At 38.0% G+C, this 11,511-nt stretch overlaps 1 pseudogene; it reads right to left on the reverse strand.

The window, feature by feature from the left end:
* Positions 1–9,466: 9,466 nt before the first annotated feature.
* On the reverse strand, positions 9,467–10,081 carry LOC145158645 (peptidyl-prolyl cis-trans isomerase FKBP62 pseudogene; annotated as a pseudogene).
* Between the last annotated feature and the right edge of the window lie 1,430 nt (positions 10,082–11,511).

Raw genomic sequence — 11,511 nt, forward strand, 5'->3', positions numbered from 1 at the left:
TGGAGCGTGTGTGGTTAACCGGCACACTAACATGGACTAGTAAGAATGGCAAAGGGTAACTTGACTTTATTATAGATCGGTGGAGCGTGTGTGGTTAACCGACACATCGATTAGGTAATATTGTTGAGGGTACCAAGTCAATTTGTATGGTTATTCACACCTTGTTTGTGATCCTCGGCATCCCAGTCACAAACTTGAGAGGGCACAATCGAGATTCAAACATGCCACTGAAAGTTCAATGTATCTCAAAAGATCTAGGAGTTTCAAATCCAATTAAAAACTTAATTATATTTCGTTTTTATGGTAGGAAATTGGTAAATCGTCATTTACCTACCTTCAACTATTTTATAATTTGGATTACGGCATCCCTCTTCCAGTTATAAATAGGTTGTTGGGTCCTAGCCTTAATATTTCATATTGGGTGTTATATTAAGGACTTTAAATCAACTAACTTGAATTTCTCCCATTATAGATGTCTAGTTTAGACAGCTATGGTCTTCCCAAATCTTTAGGAACAAGCTTCCTAATGAAGATGATATCCCAAATGGCAACCAAGGTGAAAGATCAATCCCTTTGTTGTGCATTAGTGGGACCGGAAATCATACTTCACTTCCTCCACCTCCTCCAATAAATCTCCTTATCCCACAAGTTTCAAGACATGATAAGTTCTAAGTCACTCAATCCCTATTGGCAAACAAAGTCTATATGTGCTTAGGTCTTGGAGATTAAGTCACATATTGACAAGCCGGGAGAGTAGGGTGTCGAAGTCTCAAGGTAGCTGGCTGTTGACTTGGTCACTCCCTGATAACAGATCACGACATGACCCTTAATGATCTTACCTATTTGCTTGATGATGCTGAATCAGCAATGATTTGGAGCATTGGTAAAGCAAAATTTGATTGGAAGATCAACTTCCCAAACTTCCATGGACATTGACAATGGTAACATTGGAAGTCCAGAAAAACTTTCTCTTCCCAATTGAAAGGGATTGGCCATAGTCAACTCGGTTGACCAAATGGTAAAGAGAAAGGCTAAGTCTGTGATAGTCCCGTGTACCGTTTCCAAAGAGTCCATATGTTTCTGTTGCCAAAGGAAGGGCATTGGTTGCGAAGCTGCCAAATTTACCTAAAAGTCCATAAGGATAGTAAAGTCAAATGTTTGACTCTACTTCAGGTAAAGTCCATTGTCTAACTCTATTGAGTTTCTATTCTGAGATTCTTATTGCATGATGTGACTGGGTCACATGTTGATGTTTTAAGAATCAAAGAAAAGTGAAGAAACTTAAAGGAAGTATATGCTGATTCTGATCGCGAAGAGGGATTTTGATCGCATGGTTCGGTGATCAGAATTTTGAGCTATTACTTAAGAGTTGAGACATATTTCTTAGGAATAGATAACAACAAGGTTTTCATATGGGTTGTAAGGATAAGTTTTCCGCAAAGTTTTAAAATAAAGAAAAGTTTTGATTTTATTTATTTTAAGTATCCTTACAATGGCATTTGTGAAAAATTGTTGATTATATGTTTCCATGAATAGCAATATTTGAAAATGGATTTGATTCTTTCATTTGTGGTAGTATCATAATTTACCAAATAAGGAAAGATTCTCATCGCCCAAGTTTCAGTTAGATAGAAACTTGGAATCATGCAACTTGTATTGTATGATGAATGAGAAGTTTTCGTCTTTGGGAAATTAAGACTAATTCCTTGTTCACATGTACATGTGAGTCAAGTGAAGGACTAAAAGATTGGGTACACTTGGTTGTGTGCTGGTCAGGTCCACCACAAAGATAGATAAGATTATTCGTTATGATTTACTAAAGTTTAGTAAATATGGTTATGCTTACGAGTTTAAGTGTAATTCTGAAACATTGGAAAATTTTCAATGTATAGCAGAATGAATAAGAAGAATCAAATAAGGCAGAAAGATAAAATTTTCTCCAATCTGAAGAGATGGGAGAGTACTTGTGTATTTTGTTTTATGATTATCTTAGTGATTATGGAACCATATCACAATTGATCCTCTAAGGACACCTTAGTGTGTTTGTTGCCTGAGGAGAGGAATCGTGAATTGTTGAAATGGTTAAATCAAAAGATAATTCATACTTCGTGCCAAAAACAAATCCTGGAGTTATACTCCAAGATTGTAACTTGAGTGACATAGTCTTTAGAAAGTTAATAACACTTGTCAAATGTAGAGTAAGATGTTTCCTATTCTTGTACATTTGAGATTGGTAAGTTGTGATGTTTTGGATAAAACAAAGACCAGCTAAGACCAATAGTGAGAAGTGTTTAACTTGATAAGAATCCGCACTAGATCTTGAATATTTGTTTTGTCAAGGAATGGTTCTTGACAAAGAGAAGTCTTATATGTCAAGAGGATAGTGGGAGTCTAAATGATTCTGAAATAGTTTCAAGAACTAAATCAAGAGTTTTGTTAATCACTAGCCCACGACTTGAGGTTTGTAACCTATCGTGTTGACATATTCTTGTTTCTGTGTCTGTTCCAGTTGAAAGTTGATTATGCTTGTGAGTTCTATGAGTTCTCAATTGTTTGCATAACAACCCGGAAGCAATGGTGGGCATTGTGCTACCAGGTGGCAAGAAATTAAGATTGCACAAGTTCAGTCCCTATGAATTTGGAAGTGTCACTAACCTAGTCCTGTGATTATGGTTATGACAAATTCACATGGATAGGAACACATACACCATAAAATCTAAGTGTCATAAGGTTTCTCTTCGATTCATGAAAATGATGGTGAGGAAACGCTTCCACTAAGAAGATTTTAAGTAGATAGCGGTTGTGATATTTGCATTCTCATATAGTTAGTGGAGCGTGTGTGGTTAACCGGCACACTAACTAGTAAGAATTGCAAAAGGTCTAGACAAACATGTGAGCTATCTAAGGAAATGTGTATGTTTTTGATAAAGTCTTATCAAAGCAATCTACTATCAGAAATATGAACTTTGGTAAGAAAGTCAATAAAGTATTGATTTCTAGAAGTCCAGTTGATTTCTGAGTACATGTCAAAGCTAGTGGGAGCATAAAGTGTTATGCTGGTAATCATTATGCTAGTGGGAGCATGACGATTATGTTAAATATTGCAGGTTAGCAATGTTAATTATAGAAAACAAAAGTTTCAATTCGCCTTGAAAAAGTTGTTTTGCTATAATTAAGGGGGAGGATTTTATACTTCACTCCAATTCTACAAGCTTAGATTGAGAATTTAATCTACTTTAGTCAAGAATATATATGAATGTTATGTTGGAATGGTTTAACATAAGGAAATTCTATATATGTTGCGTTCTCAAAATTCGATTATGATTACGGCATCCCTCTTCATAGTTCGAATTATGAAAACATGGCAAATAAAAAAAATTAAAGCATAAATCATGTCCCATATGCTTTGGGTATGGGTTTGATTACATGTGCTATAATATTCATCCATTCTAAATTTTCCAAATGCCTAGGGCATTAAGTTGGAAAAAGGATTAGAACTGGAAATGACTAAAATGATTAAGCAAAGTTGTCGAGGACAATCTGAGGTTTACCAAAGATTGGTTGCTCATGGACAATTAGAAGTATAGAGTAAGGACCATATTGGCATATTTTGAAAAGAGGCAACTCTTGTTCAGAAGTGATGGTCAAAATGGTAATATGGAATTGTCTCCATAGGTGGAAGTTATTCTTTGAATCTGTGTAAGATTAAAGAACTTAATGCTAAGAAGGATGTTCAAAGGAATGTACTTTGAATTTGAGACTTCATTTCCATGGAATTGTTTTCCATTGGAATACTTTGTAATTTCTGTTGCCAAGTCTTTGTGACTTCTGTGCATAGTCATTACAAGGGGATCATTGCATATAAGTTTAGAATCTAACAGATTACAGTAGATGGCAAGAGTTTGGTATTCTTTCATTTACAACGAGGATTGGAATTGTGAAATGAGCATCATTGGAATATTGTCAATTGATCTATTTCACAAAGAGAGGACCATATGTAAACATAGTATGCATACTTGGAGTATGGCATAATTGTTGTTTGGAAAAACATAGTGTACATGCTTGGAGCATGGGACAACTAATGTTTTAATTCAAGCATAAAGTTGATTAATCGAAACATAAATAATGAGTAATCAATATGCTGCTTAAATAAAAGGTGTTTTATTTACACTCAAAGTGTTGGGGCCATATAAGATTAGTATTATTCTTGTGTTTCACTTTGCATGTTTTGACTTCCAGAATAATTATGTTATGGTATATATTATATTATTCAAACCATCCACAGTCAGTCATATGTTGGAAGTAGATATGAATCAAGACTGTCATGAATTTGGCTTGTATGATTTGTCTAAAGTGCTTTGGACAATGCAATGGTTGCTACAACATTCATGAGTACTCATAAGGGCTGAGTATTGGATCCAAACCACGCTCACTTGCATCACTTCATGGAATTTATCTCGAGTGATCGTGAGACGGTAATATCATATAAATCTTCAAACCTAGAGATATGAGTTGTTGACTATGAGTTGGTTATTCATTGATTGCACGAAAACGCATTGGTAACTCGATGTCATAAAACGTGCCTTTGTGAATAATTCAACAAGTAGTTAGTACAAGCATATCAGTCGAAGTTTATCTGTTCCTTCTAGAAATAGAAGCGATATCTGGGCCCCTCGATGATTTGGTTTTGACCTATGTACCGGGCCCGATCAGAATCTAATTGATGTGTTCAATTTAGTTCTATGTCGAAACAAATCAGAGATCGAGAAACAAATGCTGGACAATAAGTAAGACCATGTTCCATGTGTTTGTCCGGCTGATATCATGAGAACAGAGGATTATATGATCACTTATCTTAAATGGTGTATCATCATCATCTCAGTTCCGAGAGACTTTGAAAGAGCTACGATTGCTAGTCGGATTTTGAAGTCATATTTGCAAATATAGTTATTAGACTTATCCAAGTGGGAGACTGTTGGATATAGTGTCTAAGTCCATAACTTTATTTGGTATGTACTTGACCCGGCCCGGCATGGTCCATTTGGGTTGCATGGCATTGCAATACTTGGATAGACTAAATGAGAGAATAAGGCACTCATGATTATTAATATATTATAAGTTCTAATATATTAATAATAGTATTATTTAATTAGTATTGATCAAGTATTAATCTAGTATTAATTTGGTGATCAAAGTGAGACTAATTAAATATATAGGGTTGATTATGACAATCATCAATTCTTTTATGGTGGATTAATGATCCATGGTTTATGGGTTTGGTTATAACCATATGGAGCTCCATGGATAGTCCATGGGAGTTACAAACCCATGGGTCATGAGAAATCAAGAGTCATGACAATTAAGGACATTCATGTGTAAACCCTAATTGTGACAACACTATAAAAGGAACCCTATGGCTAGCAAAATCGTGACCTAGTGTTACTAGAGAGGGCATAACCGATTTTGAGTGCTAGAAGTATTCTCTCAAGTTATTCCAAGTCTTGTGGCGTTGTGTGAAGCATTTGAGGCACAACATTTGGGGTGCTAGGCTCACAAAGTCTTGAAGGAATCCAAGCAACAACAAGGTATGTATTTCTACTAGTTTTTATGTTTTATGTAATCCCCATGCCATGCAAGTTAGGAAATAACCTTGAAAAAGAAATTTGCATGTATATAGAGAAAACATAGATTCAAGGTTATTAGGGTTGCATGTACACTTAGGAAGTGTTAGAATGCTCAAAACCCATCAGATATAAGGCTAAAACACTAATTACAAGCTAGAATGGAGGTCTAAGTCATGGCATGGGGCTATGGCTGAATAAAGGTGGCAACTTTGAGTTTCTAAAGCTCAGTCATTTCCAGATCTGAAGTCCTTTCATCCCCCAAGGTTCAAATCCCGAAATGACCTTGGAAATGGCCCAAAAAGTGACAATAAATACATGAAGATCTAAGTGGATAGAAGCCAAGTTATAAGATTTATACCTTTAACAAGTCTGAGATGCCACAAAAACTCTAGATCTTCTGCCCCCTTCTTGTGTCTTCACTCTTTTCCTTCCTTTTCCTAGCTTCAAACCACACAAAATGCAATGAAAAGGCTCAAGAATGCACAAGATCGATTAGGGTTTCGAGAGTGGGGTTGGGAGGTGATAAAGACTGGAGTTGAGGCTGAATATGATGCTTAAATAGGGTGCAAACCCTAAAGATTAGGGTTTCCTCCTGACGAACCTACTCTTCGAGTCGAGGCTTTCGACTCGTCGAGTAGACCACTTAAATCCCGCGTCCAAACTGGCATCTACTCAACGAGTTAGGGGTAGCACTCGTCGAGTAGCTCTTACAAAATGAATACATTAATAATTTAAATGTGTACCAGGATCAGGGTGTTACACTTTGGGTCAAGATTCTATTTTTAGAAGGTAGACTTAGGGTTTATCTTGTGTGGATTAATAGGAGGTGTCGAGCACCCGTCTTTTGGCAGGAGAGCAGTTAGTTGAAGTCAGCTTTGCGATTCAGGTGAGTTTCCTTCACTGTATCTGTGGGTCGAAGGCACCAATGCCAGCCCACTAGTTTATGCTTGTAGTGTGATGATGGTGTCTGTGATAATCATCTGTTATGCATGTATATATTTGATGTCTTTGTGATTCTTTTGTTATGATATTATGTGGTAGTGGTAGGCGGTGAAGACCCGATATCCGGCTGAAATAGATCGAAGGGGATTGCAAGCACCTAGATATGCTTGACAGTATCCGGTTGAAAACGACCGAAGGGGAATGAAAGCACCCAGATATGCTTGACAGTAGCCGGTTGAAATAGACCGAAGGGGAATTCAAGCACCCAGATATGCTTGACAGTATCCCGTTAAAAGACCCCGAAAGGGAATGCAAGCACCCAGATAAGCTTGACTGTATGTTTGGATGGTATGAGGTATTTTAGGGTAAACTCACTAAGCTTTGTACTTATGGTTTTCGGTTTATGTTTCAGGTACTTCCAACTCAAAAGGGAATGGCCCGGCCTGACCGCACTGCATCCACCTATGATTTTCTGCATCACGTGATTTTAGGATTTTTTACTTTCATAATATATGATTATGATTTACTCTCGACTATTTTAATATGATTATTGTATGTTTGAAATGAATTTAAAAATGAAAATTTTATCGAAATTTTTGGGATGTTACAAGTTGGTATCAGAACCTTGTTTGAGGGATTCAGGCAGACTCTAAGGTGTGTCTGAACTCAAACTGGGGGTTTGGTAAAATTTTCATAAAATAAATGTTTTATTAAATGATTTTCTAATAAAAGAAAGGGGTGTGGTGTGTGCAATCAGCCGAGCTCAAGTAACTGATTCCCAGAATACCCATACATGTTTGTTATGTTATATGTTATGAGAATTGCACGCTAGAATTAGGGCTAGGGATCTGCTCATGATTTTAAGCTAGGAGAGATATCTTTATATGTTTGATTGATTGAGATTTCAAGTTGCATGCTAGTATGGATTTTAGATGATTGTATGGATTGGCCTGATATGTGATGCCTTGTAGCCTAAGAGGAATTGAATGATGCCTTAGATTCGAAATCCTTATTGGTAGTAAGTGAGCTTGAAATGTCCTCCGTTTGGCTAGTAGTTTGGAGTGTTATTGCTCGAATGTTGCTTGCTTTGTGCTTTGTGGAACTCTTAGTAATGTGATTTAACTATTAAGTGAATATGTTGAGTCACATGTTGCAAAGGTTAAATAATCTAAGAGTGATCGATTGGACCCTATTGCGCAACTCTTGTCTGAGTCTAACCGTTGTGGGGATGAGTCTCTTACTCGAAGGATTATCTAAGCTTTGTTGCATGTGACTATATTCATGAAGTAGTTAACTGATATTATTAGGAGTTCTTCAACTGAAGATGGCAGGGTGAGGTCGGGAACCTTGGAGAGCCTAGGAGGTTAGCGGGTTCGGCTGCGCTGTTTAGCGAGTACTTGGAGTACTGGTTTGAGAAGGTAACTTAGAGGATTTGGGACTATTCTTGGGGAAAGTATGGGTAGGTGTTGAAGGTAGTATTGGGCTCGTACTACTGAAAGCATAGGATCCATACTCGAATCAAGGGGAGTCACGGAGAGTCTAGGAAGCCTATTGGTTGGGGATTCTTGGGTATGTTCTAATCATTTGTATGATTTCTATTCAGTATGGTGATGAGAACACGTGAAGGAGGTTCATGTTCTGGTTCAGAATCAGGTGCAGGTCCTGAGCCAATTAATGAGCGGATGCGGGAGTTTATCTCGTCGGAGATCACCCACGGTATTTCGGATCAGATTCATGTAATCTTTGGTACGGTCAAGGAGGGGATTATGGAGATTTTGGATGAGCGTTTGGGCGCGTTCCATACTGAGATTTTGGCGATTGTGGAGCTCCCGAGTTCTTTGGGGAAAAGGACCTCATTACTAGTAGGAGGTGGTTAACAGACATGGTGAACGCTTTTTACACGAGTTTCTACCCCGAGGGGTCGAAGGTCAGATTTGCTTCCTGTCTTCTGAAAGACAGAGCTCGAGATTGGTGGGAGGAGGTAGACTTCGCTTTAAGAGGCGAGGCCCTGGAGACGATGATTTGGGATGAGTTTGTGACCCGGTTTAGGGCAGAGTTTGCACCAACTATTAAGGTGCAGCAGTTGGAAATGTAGATTCAGGACCTTCGTCAGACTACTGAGACTGTGGCAGAGATCATTGTCGAATTTCAGGAGAGGACTTTATTGGTTCTGCAGTATGCAGCGGACGAGGATATGAAGAAGGTAAGGTATCATGATATGCTGAAGGATGACATCAGGGAGTTTGTGAGTATGTGATAGGAACGTGAATCCAATAACAGATAAATGGAACTAAAATATGAGATATATAGATCTAGGAAGCTATTTGATTACTAAATAGAATTAAGAACAAATCAGAAAGGAAATCCAAATGATTGTCCTCCTGCCCTAATCAGAAAAGTTCTCCCAAGAGAAACCTCTGCCCAAGCTAATGCCGATACTCAAAGCTTACAAAATACTCAATACCTCACGACTCCTATCATTACTCTATTTATGCTATTCTTGAGATAATTCTAGATAGGGTGCAAAATAGATAATAATAGATATTACAATTAAGTCCCCCATGTTTACCCATATATTTATATAAGACCCATAGCACATTCTCTATCAATACCACCGTCTTGAAGAAGAGGCTTGTCCTCAAGCCAGGAGTTAGGAAATTGACTTTTTGTTTGAAAGGCACTTTTGCTTCTTTGATTGGACATTGTTGCCATGGAATCAACCATTGCTTCCTTTGTTTTACCTTGCTGTCAACACAACTAGTTTCCTCTCTTTCATTGGATTCAATCAACACAACTTCTTTCATTGATGGCTGGCCAAAAGATGACAGCTTTCTGCACTTTATAGCAACCTTTAAGGTATAATAGATGAAAAGCTTGAGCGTAGCTCGATATCCTTCCATTTATTTCTTATTTTTTCCAAAAGTTATAATCTTCTCTTTGGTGGTGTTCCTATCCCAGGATTCTTTGTCCTTAAGAAAAGAGACAAGCTCGATTTCAAATGTACCAGTGGCATTAGGCGGCAATACTGCTAATTCTTGCTTGAAATCGATAAAACCAAAAGCATATTCTGGTGCAATACTCAGAAGAGCTACTTCACCTTTCTTCATCATCATCACAACTTCTTCAAGCCTATCAACTTCCTGCTCTTTATCTGCCTTGAAATTGAAAGGCTCAATATCATCATGACCTTTCCTGATGAATACAATACCATACTTCAGCTTACCTACCAACTTAAATTGAAAAACAACCCCTTCATTTGGGAGCTGGAATCCCTCCCCTTCTTCTAAGCTTTTCTGGATGACTTTCTTGTCATCTGTAATATCTGTAGGGACCCTCCATGATATTATTTGTAGTGTAGCATTTGCAGGGATGGAACCTTCATTACCAGATGCGATTTTTCCCTTCTCTCCAATTCCATATTCTAGTATGACTGTAGGGATGACCTTGTCCCCCTTCAATCTGGTGTTTAATTTCCGTTTGGCAATCTCTATCTTATCTTTATAGAAGAATTTCATAGCTTCTCACAACAATAAGATCTTCTTATGGGTCCAACTGTTGGCTTCAAGGTCTCCATAAGCTTTGGTTGTATCATCCTTCATGAAAACAAGATTTGAATAACCAATAACACATGCCCATTTGTTCAAACAATCCAAATATAATAGTGTCTCAACCATTTTGAGGGATTGATTGCATCGATTTTTAGAGAGAATTCCATGAATTCTGTTGTTCAAACAAGAGTTTTCAATACTACTGGTAGCCAATTCTTGGTATATATCGGATGCTTTTATCTTACAAGTGGGTTTATAAAATTGGGTTAAGCGATCAATAGACCGCAGGGAGATTGCAGGTACAAGTAATTCGTCTTTTAGATTCACGGTGAGACAAGAGTCCTCATCGTGAAGATCATGGTGCTGTGTTTTGGCTTCCGACTCAGAATTCGACGTCAGAGATTTCACGAAAGTTGAATAATTACATTTCAAATTTGAATCCTCGTCTTCCCCTTCTTGTTTAAACAGGCTCGTAGTAATGACATTACAAGTAGGGATAACAATCAATTTTGGCGATTTGTAGGGTTTTAGTGGTAATTGAAGAGACGCAGTATTGGGTACGAGTGCTTGACTGGTCTGTGAATTAGGCCCAATTGACTGCTCGGTCAAATCATGTGGGCCATAGTGCGAATTTAAATTGGAGCCAGAAGTATATTTTGATACCTTACCATTCACGCTTGGACGTTCTCCCGGAGCGGTGATGGCGGTGGCAACATGTCGGGCGAGATCAATTGCTTTCTCACAGGTGGTCGGTCGGAGTAACCTAAGCCAGTTCTTTATGTCCGCTTGCAAACCACGAATAAATATTTCAAGTCGTTGTTCCTCTGATTGGTATGGAAGAAAAGTTGATAGGGCTTGGAAATTCTCTATGTATTCTTCTACATCCCCCTCCTGATTCAACGATCCTAAGTCATCGATCAGAGTGTAATCGTTGCTAATGGCTGGTCCCCTGAAGAATGAAGTCTCTGTCTCCATAGTTGGAGAAAAATGCTTGCATGTGGGTCGATGTAAGCCTTCCGTCATTTTTTCGAGTGATTTGGGTAGGTTATTAAGAGCCTCACACACCGATCTCACTGAAGAGGTAAGATCCCTTAACTGATCTGATAACGATTCAAGTTTCTTATCATGCGCATCCATCCTTGCTTCAAGTTGAGTAACAGTTTGAGACTCCGGTGTAACCATGGTTGATTTCGATTTCCCGGCAACGGAACCAATTGATAGGAACGTGAATCCAATAACAGATAAATGGAACTAAAATATGAGATATATAGATCTAGGAAGCTATTTGATTACTAAATAGAATTAAGAACAAATCAGAAAGGAAATCCAAATGATTGTCCTCCTGCCCTAATCAGAAAAGTTCTCCCAAGAGAAACCTCTGCCCAAGCTAATGTCGA

This window comes from Lactuca virosa, chromosome 2 (genome assembly GCF_052849685.1).
Source record: "Lactuca virosa cultivar CGN04683 chromosome 2, Lactuca_virosa_CGN04683_v6, whole genome shotgun sequence".
Taxonomy (NCBI): Eukaryota; Viridiplantae; Streptophyta; class Magnoliopsida; order Asterales; family Asteraceae; genus Lactuca; species Lactuca virosa.